The sequence below is a fragment of the Urocampus carinirostris genome, chromosome 5 (assembly GCF_059441175.1).
Source record: "Urocampus carinirostris isolate Australia breed hairy pipefish chromosome 5, RoL_Ucar_1.0, whole genome shotgun sequence".
Classification (NCBI taxonomy): Eukaryota; Metazoa; Chordata; class Actinopteri; order Syngnathiformes; family Syngnathidae; genus Urocampus; species Urocampus carinirostris.
Genome location: NC_142353.1, coordinates 46,852,799 through 46,874,884, shown reverse-complemented (window position 1 = coordinate 46,874,884; position 22,086 = coordinate 46,852,799). Strand labels below are relative to the sequence as shown.

Below are 22,086 nucleotides of genomic sequence, written 5' to 3'. Positions count from 1 at the left end.
GCGAACGTCTACCGGTCCGCTTACGTACCGTGTGCCAAAACCCGCGCTGAGTTTTGCAGATCAACGTCCGCGGATCGCAAAAACAGCGGTTTAAAATAAACTCTACTTCCTGTTTATCGTTTCCTAGCTTATCTACTCTCGCTTTCACAGTAACAGGCTTTTGGATACCGAGGTCGGTCGTACTGCTAGCGAGTGTGTGCATGTGCGAGTGCGTGTCTCATCCAGTCCAGTTACTGACACAGATGGCGCTGGATAGCACATACCCAAGGCATTGTTTAGAGAACCCAGCTTCGAGAGCTCATCGACAGAGGGGACCGCAGGGCGTTCACGGTCTGAACAACACTCTCAACAACTCTTTCCCTTTTTCTATTTAAACCCATCTCCTTTTCTGTTTTACTAGCGTCCATTCCCCCCCTCCGACCGCCTTCTCTATGCTCCTTCACTCAGCTCGCCTCGCCATTGGTCGGCCCGGCCGCTTTTGTGCACCCTGATGTCAGGGATTGCGTCCCTGCGTGGGTGACGTAGGTTGGTTCAGTATTTTTGAAGCCAGAGAGAGGAGGAGGGGGTCCTGGAGATGACATTCTGTGTGCGGAAAAGAGAAAAAAAAATGTGTGTGCGCCTGTGCAGAGCTGATCTCTTGGCGTACTAGGGAGAGGGGGTTGAGTGAAACAGCCAGGAAGAGAGAGAGAGAGAGAGAGAGAGAAAGAGAGAGAGCAAAAGCTGATTAAAAACACAAGATGGCTTCCTGAATGAGCGGTGGGAACACAGAGGAGAAGAGAAAGAGACTGAAAGAAAGAAGGAGAAGGAAGGTGAAGCGGGAGAGAGCCGGAGACGGGAGAGCTAAGCTTGTGTCCTGCAAAGGGACGAAGGAATACAAAGGAAGGCGGCTGTCAGACGTTGAGGGTAAATATGGACGATTATACATCTTTACGATCGGTAGCCGGGTCAGGGGAGAGAGACTGACGAAGCCGGGGTGCATCCAGAGACGGACTCTCTTTTTGTTGCTATGTAGAAAAGGGGGGGGAGGGGGGGGGGGGCAGCTTCTGGCTCATGAGACCATCTTTTGTTTTAACTGGAACCGGTACCGCCGGGTTTACCTTCATCATCGTCCGTGTTTTTAATTTGGGAATTGGGAAGTCTGTCCTCAGTCGACCTTATTCTATTGAATTGAATATTTTTTGGAATGTCCGGTTAAACATTCAGGTGCTGTTTGACGGTGTCAGGACGAGCATATTTTAACACGGTTTTTAAGGACGTTTGAATCCGTAAAATCACTCGGCTTGACGGCGGGTGGTTGTGAAATGGCTCCTGTCGCATTATTCCATTGATTGTTATTCTCCCTCCCTTCCCTTTTCTGTCTTTCCCTCCCCCTTGGTGTGTTGAAAGCTGCAATATTGGGAAGGCAAGAGTTTAGCCTGCTCGAGAGACCTTAAGTGAAGGCAGAGGTAAGCCAGGACACGGAGTTTTCTTGCTGTGTTTGTGTGCTTCGTTAGGTCTTTAAAGAGTGTTTGTTTGTGACCGTTTACAGTATGTCGTCTAATGAAGTGCAAATACGAACCGGAAACAGGACAGGATTTTCATAGTGCGAAAACAGTACCGCGTCGCTACGGGATGGAACTTTGTCGGCGACCGGGAACGCACCTGTTTATATTTGCGCTTCCACATACCGGGTTTCTGTTTCCGTCTCGTTCAAAGTCGACTTTCGTCCCCGAGCCGCCGAAGTCATGCGCGGCGGCGTCCTCGGTTTAAAGCGTCCCACGCTGCCCGCTGATTGGTGCCAGGGCCTGCCATGTGTAGATACAAGAGGCCGAACAGGGAAGGCGGGAACAGGAGGAGGATCCCGAGATTCCGGGAGGGGGCGCGGCATCCTTCCGAGCTTATGTTCCGGAGTCAGATGAGGTAAAGAGAGTTAAAGTTAGTGGGTCAAACGAGCGCTGCTCGGCGTGGGGAGCTTACGAAACGCGATGCTGAGACATGTTTTAGAGAGGGGGAGAGCCGTACAATCTCCACGGAACGTTGGGACATAGCAAACAGGTTGTCTGAGCTACGCTCTTGGACAACAGGGTTCCCGTCACGTGGACTCAATGTTGTGTATGAGTTTGGGCGGCATTAGCTCAGGAGGTAGAGCGCTCGTCTTTGGTCGCAGGTTCGATTCCCGGCTCCTCCGTGTTATATGTCGAAGTGTCTTTGGGCAAGACACTGAATCCCTAATGCCCCCGATAGCTACGCTCTTGGACATGTGGACTAAATTACCCTACAAATGTTTGTGAGTTTGGGCGGCATAAGCTAAGGAGGTAGAGCGCTCGTCTTGGGATCAAGAGGTCGCAGGTTCGATTCCCGGCTCCTCCTTGTTATATGTCGAAGTGTCTTTGGGCAAGACACTGAATCCCTAATGCCCCCGATAGCTACGCTCTTGGACATGTGGACTAAATTACCCTACAAATGTCTGTGAGTTTGGGCAGCATAAGCTAAGGAGGTAGAGCGCTCGTCTTGGGATCAAGAGGTCGCAGGTTCGATTCCCGGCTCCTCCTTGTTATATGTCGAAGTGTCTTTGGGCAAGACACTGAATCCCTAATGCCCCAGATAGCTACGCTCTTGGACAAGGGGCTTCCGTCACGTGGACTCAATGACCTTACAAATGTTGAGTGTGAGTGTGAGTTTGGGCGGCATTAGCTCAGGAGGTAGAAGAGGTCGCAGGTTCGATTCCCGGCTCCTCCTTGTTCCATGTCGATAGCTGGTAGTTAACGCTGCTATCGGTTAGTTAGTGTGTAGAAGGGAATAGTCAAGTCTATTTGTGATGCCCTTAATCACAAGAAGTCTCAAAGGGCTGTACAGACTCCTGACCATTATTACACCAACACGATTCAGATGAACGACAAGAGGGTTCAGCAAAAAAGCAATTTAAAAAAACACAACTTAGACGTTCTCCAATTTAGGGTATCCAAAATCCATTGGTATGTGTTAAAAGCACACGTTGATTCTTAATGTTTAGTATCCCACAGTCAAGACCAAATGAATAATCCAAATCCTACCGCAACCTTGATGTGGAGCTCTAAGAAGGATCAGTTAGAGTTTATTTAATTATAAAAAGTAGGACGGATTACATCATAGATGGTCAAATGATGCAGATATGCTTTTAGGCAGATTTTTTTTTTAAGTATTTATTGATTTTTAAATCTGGAGTAGGTGTAAAGCACATTGTAAAGCGCTTTGGGAGGCCTTGATTGACTTGGAAAGCGCTATAGAAATGCAAACCATACAAAACATCAATGAGCTCACATGTTTTGATCTCTTTGAACAAGTCGGTCTACTTCTCCGAGTTTCTGTTTGTTGTTGCTTCCAGGTGCTATGCTGGTCAGCGGTTCGGTTTCAATAATCTACCCAATGTTTACCAAACACGAGTTAAAACAATGACGAAGGATCACGTTTGAAAATTGTTAAGAAGAAAAAAAACAAAAAGCGGAAGACAATCGTGAGTCAATGGGTTTGTGTGTTTAAGGCAGGGTTGTCAAATTCATTTTAACTCAGGGGCCACACGATAGAACGAAAATTCTGTCGGGGGCCGGACTAGTAGACTAGAGAGAAAGAAAAAGAGAGAGAAAGGAATAAGAGAAAGAGGGAGGGAAAAGGAGAGAGGGAGAGAGCGTGAGAAACAAAAGATAAAAAGTCGTGAGAGAGGGGGGAAAAGAAAGGGAGAGGAAGAAAGAATTCCAAAGAGAAGTAGCAAGACAGAAGGAGAGAAAAGAGAAAAGAGAGAAAAGGGAAAACAGGAAATTAGAGCAAAAGAAGTTAAGAAGACACAGAGAGAGTAAGAGACAAAGAGCAACAAAGGAAGAGAAAAAGAGAGACACGGAGAGAGAAAGACAGAGACAGAGAGTGGGAAAAAAAAAAAAGAGAGAGAGAGAGAGAGAGAGAGAGAGCAACAAAGGAAGAGAAAAAGAGAGACACGGAGAGTGAAAGACAGAGACAGAGAGTGGGAGAAAAGGGGTGGAAAAAAAAAGAGAAAGAGAGAGAGAGAGAGAGAGAGAGAGAGAGAGAGAGAGAGAGAGAGAGAGAGAGAGAGAGAGAGAGAAAGAGCAACAAAGGAAGAGAAAAAGAGACACAGAGAGTGAAAAAGACAGAGACAGTGGGAGAAAAGGAGTGGAAAAGAGAGAGAGAGAGAGAGAGAGAGAGAGAGAGAGAGAGAGAGAGAGAGAGAGAGAGAGAGAGAGAGAGAGCAACAAAGGAAGAGAAAAAGAGAGACACGGAGAGTGAAAGACAGAGACAGAGAGTGGGAGAAAAGGGGTGGAAAAAAAAAAAAAGAGAGAGAGAGAGAGAGAGAGAGAGAGAAAGAGCAACACAGGAAGAGAAAAAGAGACACAGAGAGTGAAAAAGACAGAGACAGTGGGAGAAAAGGAGTGGAAAAGAGAGAGAGAGAGAGAGAGAGAGAAGGTAAGATAGACAGTAAAATGGAGAGAGTCAGAGAAATAGGGGGAGCATAGTAGAGAGAGAGAGAGAGAGCACTGTATAGAGAGAAAAGGAACAAAGGAGAGAGAAAGAAAGAAAAAAAAAGCGAAAGAAAGAGACGAAAAAAAGTGAAAGTGAGAACGAGAGAGAGAAAGATCAAATAATTAGAGAAGTGAAAAAGACAGAGAGAGAAATACAGGTAGTGGGAAAGTTGGAAAAAAGAAGTAAAGAGCGTAAGAGACAGAGAAATGGAAAAAAAGGAGGAGAAGGTGAGAAGAAAAATAAAATGGTACATAAATAAATGGAGAGAGAGAGAGATACAAGTACAGTATCTTTGCTGGAGGCACCTGGCTTTGGCAACATCAAGTGGACCTATTTCAACCCGCAGCTTGTTTTTCTCTCGCGCTTCTCTGAGTCTCGTCTCGCGGGCCGGATTCAATCCCTTAGCGGGCCTGATCTGGCCCGCGGGCCGCCTGCTTGACACCTGTGCTTTAAGGGATAGCAGATGGAATGCGTGTTAATCGATGTTTAGCTTTGCGAGGTACTCAAAGGGTTAAACGCCTACCCAGTTTCCAAGGCAACATGGAGTGGTGTGGCCGTAGGACGGACGGACCGACCACCGGGCGCATGCTCCCATGGGCCGGTTGTGTAACGGGTGTGTCGTTGGAAAGGAAGCGGTTTGGGGTCTTGCACAGTTGCAGGAAGTGGAAGGTCATACTTTCACTTCACTTTAGATTTCCAGCTGCACTTAAGACAAATGTTTTGGGACATGAATAAATGAAAACTTTATTTTGAACATTAAAATAAAAACAATAACTCAACAACAAAATAATGTTACATACCGTATTTTCTGCACTATAAGGCGCACCGGGTTATAGGGCGCACCCCGAAAAAATAGTTTTTGGTCCTATATTTTCCATACATAAGGCGCACCGGATTATAAGGCGCTCCAATGGGAACGTGGACAAAACAGTCAGATGGTTCAGTCCAACTTCTTACCCCCTTAACATTCCCAAAGCTTGCAAAGAAGCAAATACGTGTCTCAGACATATACGGAAACAGTGTCCGTACGATGTCACTAACTGGATTACTTTCAATGACTTTTGGATTACTCCAATACCAAATAAGCTAATAAAAGACAAAATAAACTAAATATGAATAAAATGATGACTCACAAGACGCGGTGAGCTTTCTCTCCTGGCTTTGATCTCTTTGATCTCCGGCAAAACGAAGATAAAATGCCACAGAAACAAAATGAAAATAAGTCCAAACAGCTTGCCGACATCATTTTTGCCGTTCCATGTAATCCGTTACTCCCCAAGGCTGCACAAAATTTTGTAATTTTATTCCTATTTAATTTCTTTTGTCTTTTATTAGCATATTTGGTATCGGAGTCATCCAAAAGTCATTGAAAGTAATCCAGTTCAAGTAACCCTACCCAACCCTTGTAATAGTTATTATTCACTCGATTGTTTTACTGGCCCCTTGAATTTCACAAAAAAAACATGAAATTATGAAAAAAGCTGACCTTCTTTTAAGAATTTGCTTAACAAAACAGTGACAATATCAAGTGCCAGGACAGGAAACAGGAAGCAGAACCCACTTGCGTAACGTTGCTCACAGTTTATTGGGGAGAAGAGAAAGGAGCACACACTCGATCCGGAGATCGTTGGTCGCGGGGAAGAGATGGCTTGGAACGCGGAATTGGTCAAACAGATCGTGGCGAGAACAAAACATGATCAAAAAAAAAAACGATTGTTGCTATTGTTATATCATAACTGTTATTATTAATATTATTACTATTGGTGTATTTAATAGGGAAGATGAAGGGGTTAGGGAATAGAAGAATTTGCTTCTGACTACCCCTTTTCGAACATATTATGTAATATTATCTTGTTGTTGAGTTATTGTTTTTGTTCTGTTTTTATTTTAATGTCCGAATAAAGTTTTCATTCATTCATTCATTCAGACAGGGATCCAAACACGGAAGTGGATCTTCCGTAGATGGAAAAAACGGGTTGGTAGCCGGGACTGGGAGAGCAAGGCGCGGTTGGGGTCGGAAACGAGTCATAAGCCAGAACGGGAGAGTGGACGTCGTCGGGGACAAAAAGGCTCGTAAGCAATGACCAGAGAGCAGACGTGGTTAGGAGCAAAATAGGTCGTAGCCGGAGACAGACGGGAGCAGAAACGGGACAGGCGGGAGTCAGGGTCGAAAAAGGCTTACCTAGTATAAACTGAGGTTCGCAGACGGACTGACAACAGGGGACAAACAGGACTGGGTTCAAATAGTGACAGGGAGCCAAAGGAGCGGGCGCAGCTGATTCCAATCGGTAATCGTGACTATACTATTATTATTGCAAGGCACGGACTAACCATGGATAGTAGGGGACTTTAGGGAGGGCAGCAGTTGTCCTCAGCGTTTTCTAAAGAATACCTGGAATATGACAATAACACAACTTTTTGAAAATATTTTGAAGAAAAACAACCCATGGGGTTATTTTGTAGTTTTTTTGTAAGTCTCCTCATATAATTCATAGATAACCTCAGCGTTCTGGTTTGCCCGCATCCCTGTGTCCTAGACGCATGATTTTTGCTGGGGACGCATCGTGTCAAATCAACGTGCGTCCCCGGGACGCAACCTTTTTGCCACAAAATTGTCATTATTACCCGATTACTTTTTTTTTTTTCTAACAAAGATTTACCGCACTCCAAACTTTACGTCAGGCAGATCCGCCATTGTTGTTTTGGTCTCGCGGCGATCTGGGCAAACGAGATCTCGTTGCTTCGAGATGACATCATTGTTGTGGCGGTTGTTGAGTGAAAGAGAAGTATGCCTCCGAAAAAACAGTTGGTATTAGGTGCAAATCAACCAAAAATTGGTCATTTCTTCAGTGTCGTTAATAAGTCGAAACATAACACAGAAACTGATAAGGACAGCAATAATTCTGGCACGAAAAAACGGCGGAGAAATTCTTAAGAAGACAGCGAAGGCAAGGAAAACACGTGTGTTGATGAAGCAAAATAAACAAAAGAAAACTCCTAGCAAGAAAAGGACATTTCTGCCAAAATGGACTCAATTGTATTCCTGGTGACGCTATGAGGAGGATGATAATAGAGGCTACATGTTCTGTGATGCGTGCACCCAGCGTGACAAAAAAACTGGATTGCATCAATCATTTCGCAATACGAACTTTCAGAAAAGCACATTGGATCGCCACAACGACAATGAAAAGCACAAATTAGCTATGGAAATTCCGTTGCTGCAAACCTTGAGAACTGTGGCGGGACAGCAAACCACCAAGAATATATGAACTGAAAAATTTGAAGCAATTAAAAGTGCATGAATATATAGACTAATATTTCAGCAATGTTATTTTGTATAATGTACAATATTGTTGTGAACTGATAAATCTGAAGTGATAACTAATTTGTATTCCCAATAAACTGTGATGATTAAAACTGATATAGATTCATATTTTATATTTGTCGCAGATATCAATAGATAGCTCTTTAGTTCGATCTAGATAGATAGATGGATATATCTTTAGTTAGATCTAGATAGATAGATAGATCTTTAGTTAGATCTAGATAGATAGATAGATCTTTAGTTAGATCGAGATAGATCTTTAGTTAGATCTAGATATATAGATAGATAGATCTTTAGTAAGATATAGATAGATACATCTTTACATGGATCTAGATAGATAGGTAGATAGATAAATCTTTATATAGATGTATAGATAGATCTTTAGTTAGATCTAGATAGATAGATGGATAGATCTTTAGTTAGATATAGATATATATATAGATCTTTAGTTAGATCTAGATAGATAGATAGATCTTTAGTTGGATCTAGATAGATAGATAGATAGATCTTTAGTTAGATCTAGATAGATAGATAGATCTTTAGTTAGATCTAGATAGATAGATAGATAGATCTTTAGTTAGATCTAGATAGATAGATAGATAGATAGATAGATAGATAGATCTTTAGTTAGATATAGATATATAGATAGATCTTTAGTTAGATATAGATATATAGATAGATCTTTAGTTAGATCTAGATAGATAGATAGATAGATCTTTAGTTAGATCTAGCTAGATAGATAGATCTTTATTTAAATGTTGGGGAGCCATAGATTTTTGAGCATGCGAGACCCCGGGACCCATCACTTTTCACAGATAAAATGAACACTGTAACCTATCCAGAATGTTTTAGCAATGCGGTGTTGACGTTGCGGACGCTGTCGGTGTTTGATGGAAGGGAAGGGAATTTGTCAGCTGCGCGATGCCGCAGTTCATAAAAAATAGATGGAAAGAAAAGTAGGCGGAGCTCTCAGCTGTTGCTCCGACTCTTTAACTCTCACGTGACCGCCGCCGCTCCCGTCGGCTTCATGTTTCATATATGAATGCAGCGCTGCCGGCTTTTAGCTCGCACGGCTTCACAGCTGTCCGTGTAGCGCACGCGCGCTAGCAAATAATTGCACGGTTAAAGACCATCTATCTATCTAGATCTAACTAAAGATCTATCTATCTATCTAGATCTAACTAAAGCTCTATCTATCTTTCTCTCTAGATCTAACTAAAAATCTATCCATCTATCTATCTAGATCTAACTAAAGATCTATCCATCTATCTATCTAGATCTAACTAAAGATCTATCAATCTATCTATCTATCACTAACTAAAGATCGATCTATCTATCTAGATCTAACTAAAGATCTATCTATCTATCTCTCTAGATCTAACTAAAAATCTATCCATCTATCTATCTATATCTAACTAAAGCTCTATCCATCTCTCTAGATCTAACTAAAGATCTATCCATCTATAACTAAAGATCTATCCATCTATCTATCTATCTAGATCTAACTAAAGATTTATCCATCTAGATCTAACTAAAGATCTATCTATCTAGATCTAACTAAATATCTACCTATCTAGATCTAACTAAAGTTCTATCTATCTAGATCTAACTAAAGTTCTATCTATCTAGATCTAACTAAAGTTCTATCTATCTATCTATCTATCTAACTAAAGATCGATCTATCTATCTAGATCGAACTAAAGATCTATCTATCTATCTAGATCGAACTAAAGATCTATCTATCTATCTATCTAGATCGAACTAAAGATCTATATATATATATCTATATGTAACTCAAGATCTATCCATCTATCTATCTAGATCTAACTAGATATTTATCTATTTATCTATCTACCTATCTACCTAGATCCAACTAAAGATTTATCCGTCTATATCTTACTAAAGATCTATCTATCTATATATCTATATCTAACTAAAGATCTATCTAGATCTAACTAAAGATCTACCTATCCATCTATCTAGACATAACTAAAGATTTATCTATCTATCTCGATCTAACTAAAGATCTATCTATCTAGATCGAACTAAAGATCTATCTATCTATCTATCTATCTAGATCTAACTAAAGATCTATATATATATATCTATATCTAACTCAAGATCTATCCATCTATCTATCCAGATCTAACTCAAGATATATCCATCTATCTATCTAGATCGAACTAAAGATCTATCTATCTATCTAGATCGAACTAACTAAAGATCTAGGGTTTAAACTCCTTTTTCGTGTTCTGTGAGTAATGTATTATTGAACGATACATATATGTTTACTTCAGTCGAGATGATACATTTACTGCTTTGAATTTCTCACGTTTTAGCGTTTTGCACCACAAACAATTGAGCGACTCTGAAAATGTCATTGCAATCAGTTGTCTTTCTACTCTGACATTCTTATCCTTCTCATAATTATTAATAATCGAAGTAGCCTCGCTTCTATCCCTATGTTGCCTTTCTTTTCATCTCGCGTTCAAACCACTCCTCTTTTTCTTTGTGTGGTTTTCGCGGAGGGGTCGGTTGGGGGGGGGGCATAGTGGGGTTTACCCCAGCTGGGCCTCTCGTGCTGACTCGCACGTGCCGGAAACCGGGCAGTACGGCTCAGTCAACCGACACCAAATACATCGATTGTCAACAAATTGGAAAAAAAGAAACAATCAATGTTCCCTGTCATTTTCCTTAGGGGTCTGAGCGTTCACACAAAGTGGGTGAGCAACGCTTGAAACAACAGTGAGCAACAGAAATCCTTAGTGTGGCAAAATAATTCATTATCAAAACTTGACATCAAGTTACATTTTGCTGAGTTTCCGGCAATGCAAAATGATTTTTCACTTTTGAAAGAATTGACTCATGTACAATTGCCTACAAACGTCATTTGTTTTACAATTCTTTCACATGATTTCCATTTCTTTTTTTTCCTGGTATCTTTTGTCGCATAATATTAACATTTTGGGGGCTTATTTTGTCGGTTGCACGATACAGAACTGTATTTAATCACATTTTTTTAGTGGAAGTACAATGTTGGCAGCAAGATTGACTTGGTAGAATTGGAAATTATTTGAACGCAACACAAACTTTTTCTTCTTTTTCCCTGTTTTTTTTTCAATTTTTTTTTATTCTTTTTTAAAAAATCTCATTTTGTTTATATCTCCTGGCTATTAGTTTTTTTTCTGTTTGTTCTCTATTTACTTTATTTTCCTTTGTTTCTTTCTTTTCTTTTTTTCTGGCTTTTTTTCCGGGTTTTTTCCTTCTTTTTTCTCAGCTTTTCACTACTTTTTCATTTTGGTATTTTTTTCTTTTTTGTTCGATTCCCCCCTTCTTTAAAGTCATTTTGTGCATAATTTACATAATATTTGGTCATGTTGGGATTAAAGAAGCAAAAACAACCCAAAGAGCGGTTTAGGACCCGACAGAGCCGGTTCCTTTGAGTGAGCCGAGCCGAAGGAGCCGGTTCTCGACAAACTCTACTAACTTTACTCAACTTCGTTGTACTTTGACTCAACTTCAAAATACCGCATTTAGTACCATCTCATTGTGTTTATATTTTCTAACTGTTATTTTTTTTTTTCGTTATCTATTTAACTTTTTTCCTTTGTTTCTTTCTTTTCTTTTTTCTGGCTTCTTTTCTGAATTTTTCCTTCTTTTTTCTCCTCCTTTTGTTTCTTTTTTCTCAGCTTTTCACTACTTTTTCGTTTTGGTATTTTTTTCTTTGTTCTATTCCCCCCTTCCTTTAAGTCAATTTGTGCATATTTTTACTTAATATTTGGTGGTGTAGGGATGAAAAAAGCAAAAACAACCTGAAGAGCTGTTTGTCACCTGAAAGAGCCGGTTCCTTTTAGCGAGCCAGGCCGAAGAAGCCGGTTCTTTTTTATTTCCTTTAAAAAATCTCATTGTGTTTATTTTTTCTGAGCTGTTGCCTTTTTCTTTTTGTTCTCTATTTACTTTTTTCCGACATTTCTTTCTTTTCTTTTTTTCTGGCTGTTTTCTAAATTTTTCCTTCTTTTTTTCTCTTCCTTTGGTTTTTTTCTCAGCTTTTCACTACTTTTTCATTTTGGTATTTTTTGTTCTATTTCCCCCTATCCTTTAAGTCATTTTGTGCATAATTTTACCTCATATTTGGTCATGTTGGGATTAAAGAAGCAAAAACAACCCGAAAGAGCCGGTTCCTTTTAGTGAGCCGAGCTGAAGAAGCCGGTTCTCGACTTTACTCAACTTCGTTCGACTTCGACTCGACTTCAAAATACCGCATTTAGGACACAACGTCAGGGGAACCCGTGTATTTTGACCTTCATGCACCGTAACTTTGACTTAAGTCGCTCTTTAATTAGCAATTTCGAGTCCTGATTTTTGTGCGCTGGCTAGATTTTCTTGTGCGCTGAGAATGTGCACAGCTTAGAAGGAACACTGCCAGCAATACTTTGAATGAATGAATGAATGAAAACTTTATTTGAACATTAAAATAAAAAAGGAACAAAAACAATAACTCAACAACAAAATAATGTTGCACCATATGTTCGAAAAGGGGGAGTAAGAATTCCAAAGTTTGACTCCGCACACCGACACACACATACGTTTCCTGGTGGTTCTCACCTTTGGGATTAGGAATTTACCACAGCCCCTTAAGTTATAATTTACTTCTTTCCGAATAAATAATTTATAGTTATGTTATAGTTTTCTGGCACCATGTTTTTGTTGACCTTAAATAGCAGTTGTGCAGTGAAAAATTTGACTAAATCTTTATACAACATATTTAGAAACAGGAAATAAATACTGTGGATTTTTTGGTGTACCGTGTTTTCACGACCATAAAAGCTCATTATTCTCGGATTTTCTTTCATTGTGCGGTGCGTGCTGTCTGTGATATAAAGGGGCAGACATAGACAAGCGGTCAGAACCAGAACAGAAACAGGACCCAATCGCGTGACACAAGCCTTTTATTTTACGATAAATGGGAAGTCATTCACGTTAGGAAGCCGGTCTGGCAACAAAAACGGGTCGAAGCCGGGGGACAGACACAAGCAAAAAAACAGGTGGGAGTCAGAGTCGAAAAAGGCTTGCCTAGTGTTCACTGAGGTTCGCAGACGGACTGACTACAGGTGACAGAAAGGAGTGGGTTTAAATAGGGACAGAGAGCCAATCAGAGTCCGAGGCGGGTGAACTATATCGGTAATCATGACACTACCAAGAGGATGCCGAGTTCCTGAGAAAAGGTCAAGCGAGAAAGGAAGCTGTTTTCCAACACATTTATTCGTAGCTCAAACCTTCCGGCATTCCGGATAAAAAATGTCTTTGTTCGTTTAGCAAATAATTATAGGATTTGTTCCCCTTCTTCCCCTGTTGTCAGTCAGTCTGCAAACCTCAGTTTACTCTCGGCAAGCCTTTTTCGACCCTGACTCCCACCTGTTTTTTGCTCGAGTCTGTTCCCCGGCTTCTTCGCGTTTTTTTTTTTAACCTGACCACGTCTACTGCCCACTTCTGGCTTTTGACTCGTTTCCAACCCCGACCATGTTTTTTGCTCTCCTGTCCCGGTTACTGACCCGTTTCTGTTCCCAACACCGCCAGCGATCATTGGATCGTGGGTGCAACCCTTTCCTTTTTTTTAATAAAACTGAGAAATGTAACGCAAGTGGGTTCTGTTTCTGTTCTGGTCTTGACAGTTAAAACAATCCAGCAATTGTTGTGTAGTTATTTGGCCATGGTCCAAAAACGTTGTGTGTGTTTTTGGCTTTTTTTTTCCCCTTTTATTTTCTTTGTTATTGTATGTGTTTGTCTTGCTATCGGTCACCCCTTTTGAGGGATATGAACAATGTTCCCGCTAAGCTGCGTGTGTGCGCAATTGCGCACTACCCAGAGCTTTTCCGCACACAAGAAAATCGAGCCAGCTCACAAAGATCAGGGCTCGAAATTGATAATTAAGAAGCCAATTAAGTCAAAGTTACAGTGCATGAAGTTAAAAATACACAGGTTCCACTGACGTTGTGTCCTAAATGCGGTATTTTGAAGTCGAGTAAAAGTAGAACGAAATTGAGTAAAGTTAGTAGTTTTTCGAGAACCGGCTTCTTGGGCTCGGCTCACTCAAAGGAACCGGCTCTTTTGTGTCCCAAACGGCTCTTCAGGTTGTTTTTGCTTCTTTCATCCCTACACGACCAAATATTATGTAAAATTGTGCAGAAAATGACTTCAAAGAAGGGGGGAAATAGAACAAAAAAGAAAAAAATACCAAAATGAAAAAGTAGTGAAAAGCTGAGAAAAAAGAAACAAAAGGAAGAGAAAAAAGAAGGAAAAATTTAGAAAAAAGACAGAAAAAAAGAAAAGAAAGAAACAAAGGAAAAAAGTAAAAAAGTAACAGCTAGGAAAAAATAAACACAATGAGATCTTTTTAAAGGAATTAAAAAAATAGAAAAAAACTGGGAAAAAGAGGAAAAAGTTTGTGTTGCATTCAAGTAATTTCCAATTATATCAAGTGAACCTTGCTGCCAACATTGTACTTCCACTAAAAATGTGATTAAGTACAGTTCTGTATCCTACAACCGACTCAATAAGCCCCCCAAAATGTTAGTATGATACGAAAAAAGATACCAGGAAAAAAAAGAAATGGAAATCTTGTGAAAGAATTGTAAAACAAATGACGTTTGTAGGCCATCGTACAGGAGTCAATTCATGCAAAAGTGAAAAATAATTTTGCATTGCCGGAAACTCCGCAAAATGTTACTTGATGTCAAGTTTTGGACATGTTTGATAATGACTTAGTTGCCACACTTGAGATTGCCGTTGCTCACTGTTGTTTCAAGCGTTGCTCAGCGACTTTGTGTAAACGCTCAGACCCCTGGAAGGAAAAGTACAGGGAACATTGCTAAGGATATACCGTTTGAACATTTTTTTATCCATCCATCCATTATCTGTACCGCTTATCCTCAGTAGGGTCGCGGGGGTGCTGGAGCCCATCCCAGCAATCATCGGGCAGTGGGCAGGGGACACCCTCAACTGGTTGCCCGCCAATCGCAGTGAAAATAATATGTTCTTGCTCTCTGCAACCGGTCTTTTTCCGGTCCCAGCCTCCGACTCACCAAACCTGCTGACCCTCATTGAACAATACACGACTGTACGCACGCGGGAACGAGTACAGGGTCGGGGGCAAAAATGGTGTCGCCTTCGCCGCCGCTTCCGTGCATGTCCATGCCTGTAACGAGAACCAGACGTTGGAAGGAAGCTGGAGAAACGGAGAGAAAAGGAAAAAAAACGCGGTGAAGGGGGGAGGGGAGAGTGAGATCAGATGACCTTGATGCTATTAGACTTCAGGGCAATGAGGCTGCTTTTTTGGGGGAGGGTACCATTGAAAATGCGGGTCAGTGGATTTGCAGGAGAGAGAAAGGGATTTGGAGGACTATGATGTTCCCGTGAGATTTCCAAGAAAGGATAGGTAGCAATGGAAAACCTTCAAGCTTCAGGAAAGCCATTTCATCCTCAGACCTCATATTGCCTTTGCTGTTGCACAAAATGACGACTGAACTCATTCAATGCCGCGCGCTCGTCTTAAATGATACGAGCGTCAACCGATTGTTGCCCTATTAACTCGTTTTTGAAGATCTACAGACAATTTGGTTCTGAAGCTATGTAGGCATAGGCAGTGCTCCCTCTAAACATTCTAAGCGCACAAGAAAATCGAGCCAGCGCACAAAAATCAGGGCTCGAAATTGCTAATTAAGAAGCGACTTCAGTCAAAGATACAGTGCATGAAGGTCCAAATTCACAGGTTCCCCTGACGTTGTGTCCTAAATGCGATATTTTTAAGGCGAGTCGATGTAGAACGAAGTTGAGTAAAGTCAGTAGAGTTTGTCGAGAAGCGGCTTCTTCGGCTCGGCTCACTAAAAGGAACCGGCTCTTTCGGGTCCTAAACGGCTCTTCGGGTTGTTTTTGCTTCTTTCATCCCAACATGACCAAATATTGTGTAAAACTATGCACAAAATGACTTAAAAGAAGGGGGGAATAGAACAAAAAAGAAAATATACCAAAATGAAAAAGTAGTGAAAAGCTGAGAAAAAAAAGAAACAAAAGGAAGAGGAAAAAAAGAAGGAAAAATTGAGAAAAAAATCCAGAAAAAAAAGATAAAAAAGAAACAACGGAAAAAAATAAATAGAGAACGAAAAGAAAAAAGTATCAGCTCGAAAAAAATAAACACAATGAGATTTTTTAAAAGGAATTGAAAAAAAAGTAGAAAAAAAAACAGAAAAAAAGAAGAAAAAGTTTGCGTTGCATTCAAATAATTTCCATTGGTAGGAATAACCAAAAGAAAGTTCTTTAAAGCTCAACAATGTATTTAATATAACAAAGTCATAGAAAACCCTCATAGTTTTCCTTTCTTTTCATTATTTGATACAATAAGAAACAAAACATATCATTTTTTATCATTGAAGTAATATTATTCAGTGTTGGTTCTAGGGTTGGTTTTCAGTTTCATTTGGAAACTTTTTATTTGAAAACTGTACTCATAACGGCAAAATCGTAGTACTTGGCAGGTATGTAACATGCATGTTTTTGAATGTGGGAGGAAACCCACGCAAGCACAGGGAGAACATGCAAACTCCACACAGGAGGTTCGATCTCATGACCTCAGAACTGTGCCGCACACGCGCTAACCACTGCCCCGCCGTGCTGCCCCGCAACAGTTCCTTTCAGTTTAAAAGGGCTTTCTGATTAAAATAAACTTGAGTCCCCTAGTGTTCTGTCCTTGCGGGTTTAAGTTATCGGGATGTTGTTTCTGTGTCGCTTTGAACCGCACTGACCTCACAGAATATATTCAGATGATCGGAAATAGATTAAGCATGTTGTTGAGGGGATTTCTCTCAGGCATTATCTAATATAATCTACCAGGAGATGATAATTTGCATCTTGGAAAAAGTAGGACATAATTACTTCCCATAATGACTCACCCGTCATTCAGTGACAAATTTCGAGCGCTTCATAAAGACTTTGCGAGCCGGCTGTATCACAGACCGGTTCAATATCTGACGATATTCTTGCGGCCTGGGCTTTATGATAATAGTGTGATGATGAAATAAGACCTAATGCCTTTTCATGTGTCGTCTGTATCCCTAGTGGTCTAGTAGGTGGGATCTGGCGCACATCACACTGCGATCTGGGTTGTGGCATCCAATGTTGTGAAATTGTGATCAGTAAATGTAGAGGTGTAACTCGTATGACTTAAAGCTCCAGTGTGTATTATATAGTGGTGGTTTTTCGGCTTAAAATCATATTTTTGATGACAAAAACACGGGACAGTAACAACAGAGTCCATCCTATTTTTATTGAGTTGCATTATTGACTATGGCACATATGTAATTGTTGTTTTCTCACCTAGAATATAGAATATTCAAACAACACTTAACAGTTTTGCACATGTTAGTTGACATAGTAGTGGAACTGAGCAAGCGTGTGGATAAGAGAGGTTGGTTTGGACACACGGAGAGGATGGATTAATGTGGAAGAGGATCTACAGAGCAGAAGTCAATGGAAGGAGACCAAGAGTAAGGCCGCAATTGACGTGGATAGACAGGCAGGACACGAGTATGATGCGGCAGGGGTAAACCAGCGAAAGATTTCGGGCCCGGCTGTTGAACAAAAGAGTGACACGGCCACTTTCTGGTGTCCCGTTTCATCTGGAGGGACGAAAGCATGACCAACTTAGGTGCCGAGGTGCTTCACTTGTTTGGGTGTTTGGGCATTTGGGATGGCCATGGTCCAAAAATGTTTGTGTGAGTTTTTTTTGCTATTTTCTTCCCTTTTTTATTTTCTTTGTATTTGTATGTGTTAGTCTTGCTGTCGGTCACCCCTCTTGAGGGATATGACCAAGATAGATAGACGGGAACAAAACTTGGAGAGAATAATAAACAGGAGAAAAATAGACGGGAACGAAACTGGAAACCGACATTAAACAGGACAAAATCGACGGGAACAATACCGGACAAGAAATACCAACAGGAAACAGGACAAGTCAGAACCCACGTCTTTTGGGGCAGAGGTTCCTTGACGGACTGACAAAAGGAGAGTGAGAGGATTGGGTTTAAATAGCAGGGAAGCCAATCTGTTGATAAACCGCAGCTGGCACCACACGGGCGGGGCCAATTGGGCGCCATGGCAACCGTGACATGGCAACATCATTCATTTTAGTGTCTAGATTTGCCTTGTGATTACTGAAGAATATCGCTTTACTTTTATTTAGATTTCAAGATAATTCATTTATATCCAGCCATGCTTTTGGGGTCATTCATTCACTATGAATATTTATACTATGAAATGAAATGAAATGATCTGCATTTCTATAGCGCTTTTCAAGTCAATGACTTCCCAAAGCGCTTTACATTGTGCTTCACATTTCCCAATAGCGGCCATGATCTGTGCAGCCATGTAAGGCTGCTAACCTGCTTATTGGGGGTATTGGGGGTTCAGTGTCTTACCCAAGGACACTTCGGCATGTAACACGGACAAGCCGGGATTCGAACTGGGATCCCTTAATCCTAAAACGATCGCTCTACCTCCTGAGCTACTGCCGCCCCCATATACTAGATTGATATAATTATCGTTGGAATAGAAAATGTTAGCGTCGTCTGCAAATATGACCCATTTTAATAGTTTGGAAACATTAAATATATCGTTGATTTATAAATGACTGCTGTTTGGTTTGTAAAGTTACATAGAGTACATAAAGTCTGACAATGGTACTCCCTAAGTCTGGGTATGGATAGAGATAGATTGTCTAGATAGATGTCTAGATAGATGTCTAGATAGATAGATAGGTGTCTCGATAGATAGATGTCTAGATAGATAGATGTATAGATGGACGTCTAGATAGATGTCTAGATAGATGTCTAGATAGATAGATAGATGTCTAGATGGATGTCTACATGTTTATATGTCTAGATAGATGTCTAGATAGATAGATAAATGTCTAGATAGATAGATGGATGGATGTCTAGATGGATGTCTAGATAGATAGATCTCTAGATAGATAGATAGGTGTCTAGATAGATCGATAGATGTCTAGATAGATGTCTAGAAAGATGTCTCGATGGATGTCTAGATAGATAGATAAATGTCTAGATAGATAGATGGATGTCTAGATAGATGTCTAGATGGATGTCTAGATAGATGTCTAGATAGATAGATAAATGACTAGATAGATAGATGGATGTCTAGATAGATGTCTAGATGGATGTCTAGATAGATAGATCTCTAGATAGATAGATAGGTGTCTAGATAGATCGATAGATGTCTAGATAGATGTCTAGAAAGATGTCTAGATGGATGTCTAGATAGATAGATATAGATGTCTAGATGGATGTCTAGATAGTGTCTAGATAGATGTATAGATAGATGTCTAGATAGATGGATGTCTAGATAGATGGATGTCTAGATAGATGTCTAGATAGATAGAGATAGATAGATAGATAACTTTATTCATCCCCGGAGGGCAATTCACACTTCGAGCAGTATCCTTGTGTTGAAAAATAAAGTAGTCTAGATAGATGGATTGATAGATGTCTAGATAGATAGATAGATAGTTGACATAAGACAATGTGGAGGACCCACCCGAGCAGGGGTCAAAAACCTTGTTCCTCAAACACATGATCGTTCTCACATATCTCCTGAGCTTTGCAATGAGCTGCATCTTTGTATTATGAGGGAAACGCGGAATACAGACGGGATGATGAAGTTGGGTACCAGGGCTTACCACCCCAGAGTAGTTTTGGTTCTGGAGTTGTGAGCATGTAACTTAAGGGAACAAACCCCTAGCATAAAAAACGGCCTGGAACAGGTTGGTCGCCGCTGAGTACGACTTTGCCAAAGGTAGACCATAGACCCTGGCGAAGAAGGGATCCGTGAACCGTGAATAAAAGGCTAAAGAGTGAGTGAAAACAGTTGGTTGAAGGTGTTTGAACGTGCAAGCACATATTCTCATTGATCTGCAGTGACAAACAGCTTGTCGGGAAGATAACGAATACGCGATGACGCAACTCCGCCGTGTCATCGGCACGTGCTTCCTGCCATGCCTTTCTTCACACTCATTGGCCGTCCCTGGTCACGTGACCCATTGCTCCACTTCTGTCCTTCCTGTGGAAGGCTCAGGCTGTGCCGTTTGGCTTTGGGAACGACGCTCGTCTTTTCAGTGCGTATATTCCCCAAAAAACCTGAAAACGAGAGAATCGGGCGACATACCCTCGTCACGACTGAAGAAAGCCGCAGCGAGCGTGAATGAGAAAACACTCGGGGAAGTAAAGGGAACTGGAGGCGGGCTGGCAAAGCCTGGAGAAAATGACTGAGCGGAGAGCCGAAAGAGAGACTGAGAAAAGACCAAAGTAGGAGCGGAAGTAAAGAACGGCCAGGTCTGCGAATGGTCAGGAACCTCAGAGAATAACAAAACGCAGCGACGGAGGAGGCAGCCATGTTTTTTCTTCTCCCTCACTCCAGCGATGATCAACACCACCAGGCCGGAGCGCCGAGTCGAAAACCCCTCGATCGTTGATCGAAACTGCGACGATAGAACGGTATGGAGGAACTAAAAAAGACGGTCTGGCGGAGAACCTAACTTGGTGGCGACGTGGAATGGCTCCAAATGCAATCGGATTGTCGCTGACAGTCAGAAAAAAAGAATCGTTTTTTCTTCCCAAAGCAAAATACTTCTCCGCGGAATTCCCACTTGATGCTGCCACAGTACCGGACTACTCCTCACCCTCACGGAGTGTCCTCCCGTTGTTCCTGTTCTTCTTTCCGTGTACTTTGGACATACACAGTATAATCTTCATTCCCTTACTACCAAGTCAAGTTTTTGCTTCCATTCTTAGCGAAAAGGCCAGCAAGTCTGATAATACTCCCACTTCACAGAGATGGAGGAACCAGCCTTCGTCGTGACACCGGGAGCTGGACGTCATTGGAAAGAAAACACCGATTGCAAGAAAACAATCCAGCGAAGCGATTTCCTGACGCGAAAGCGTTCCCGAAAAAGACCAGCGTCCTTTCACGCACGGAAACGGCAAGACAACGGATTTCACCGAAAACAGAACCGAAGGCGGCTACGATTGCTATCGTTTCCTAGCGACTGCAGTCCACAGCGCTTTCCGTTTCTGTCCACCGCACGCTACCCTATTCCATCGTACGTGCACGCCGAGGCTCAGATAATGGCCCCCTCGCTCTGCACGCTCTCGAAAGAGAGAGAGAGAGAGAGAGAGCGACCGAGCGAGCAAAGACTGCACGAGAGGAAAGGGAGAAGAGCCGGAGACAGGAGTGGGGGTGGTTGGTGTTGGAAGCCGACTGAGAAGAGAAAGAAAGAGGATATTGAAAAAGGGAAGGGAGGAGCAGAAAGAGATCATAGGAGAAGAAAAAAAGAGAACGGAAAGCTATACGAGGAAGCGGAGAGAATGACCGAGGCGCCCGGCGTGTTAGGGGGAGGTGTGCTCTTTACGAGTGCAAATGCACACATCTGGATTTTGCTGTTCTCCCCGTCCGTCTGGATGAATTAGAAAGGAATGGCTCCAATGTCGCTTTCCTGACACCTCCTCGCTCACGCTCCTCTGTTCCTGATCATCCGCTGTCTTCCCTGCGTGGACATCTCACGGCGCGTAAGTTATCCTCGAGCTCGTTCGGGAGGCTTTCTGGATCGCGGGTCGCCGAGGAGAAGGAGGATGGTTGTGGGATTTAGAGCCAGCTGTCTCCTCAGTGGCTGAAGCCCCTTAGCAACACCGCTCTTTAGATGCTTTGTCTCCTCCCTTTCATTTTCATTGTCAGTGTCAATTGAGCTGACGAGTGGCGTAGGATTTTAAAGGGCTACCGAGGGTTTTTTCCCCCTTTCTCTAATGCACTTTTGGATGCTTGCCATCAAGTGTGTGTGATTTTGTGTGACAGCATAACAGTACCGTATTTTCCGCACTATAAGGCGCACCGGGTTATAGGGCGCACCCCCCCAAAAAATAGTCTTTTGTCCGATATTTTCCATACATAAGGCGCACCTGATTATAAGGCGCTCCAATGGGAACGTGGACAAAACAGTCAGATAGTTCAGTCCAACTGATTACCCCCTTAATATTCCCAAAGCTTGCAAAGAAGCAAATACGTGTCTCAGACATATACGGAAACAGTGTCTGTACGATGTCACCAAACAAACATTTCTTAGTTTCCATTTTATTTTTTGCTGGCAACCGTGTGGACAGCAAAGTAAGAATTTGATTGTGCAGGGAAACGGGGTTCTTTACTGTGCATATGACAAT

General features: G+C 41.7%; 1 protein-coding gene and 1 long non-coding RNA gene across 5 annotated transcripts in view; one reads left to right on the top strand and one right to left on the bottom strand.

Annotated features, from left to right (window-relative positions):
* The first annotated feature begins 559 nt into the window (after positions 1-559).
* tet3 (tet methylcytosine dioxygenase 3) overlaps positions 560-22,086 on the top strand; it is a 58,777-nt gene continuing 37,250 nt past the window's right edge. Inside the window, exon 1 of one of the 3 annotated variants that reach the window (XM_088337018.1) lies at positions 560-903. The gene's annotated coding sequence lies outside the window, so the exon portion shown is untranslated. Of the gene's footprint in view, positions 904-1,408; positions 1,446-19,871; positions 21,442-22,086 lie in introns of those variants that run through there. The other 2 variants (XM_088337020.1, XM_088337019.1) reach the window with 2 other exon arrangements.
* On the bottom strand, positions 4,312-21,209 carry LOC148366552 (uncharacterized). Of its 2 annotated transcripts, none has more exons than XR_015850594.1 (3): positions 20,042-21,209; positions 5,012-5,188; positions 4,312-4,935 (listed from the first exon to the last, which is right to left on the bottom strand). It is a non-coding gene; the product is annotated as an uncharacterized LOC148366552 (long non-coding RNA). The 2 variants fall into 2 exon arrangements; XR_015850593.1 differs by lacking the exon at positions 20,042-21,209 and adding an exon at positions 6,820-6,882.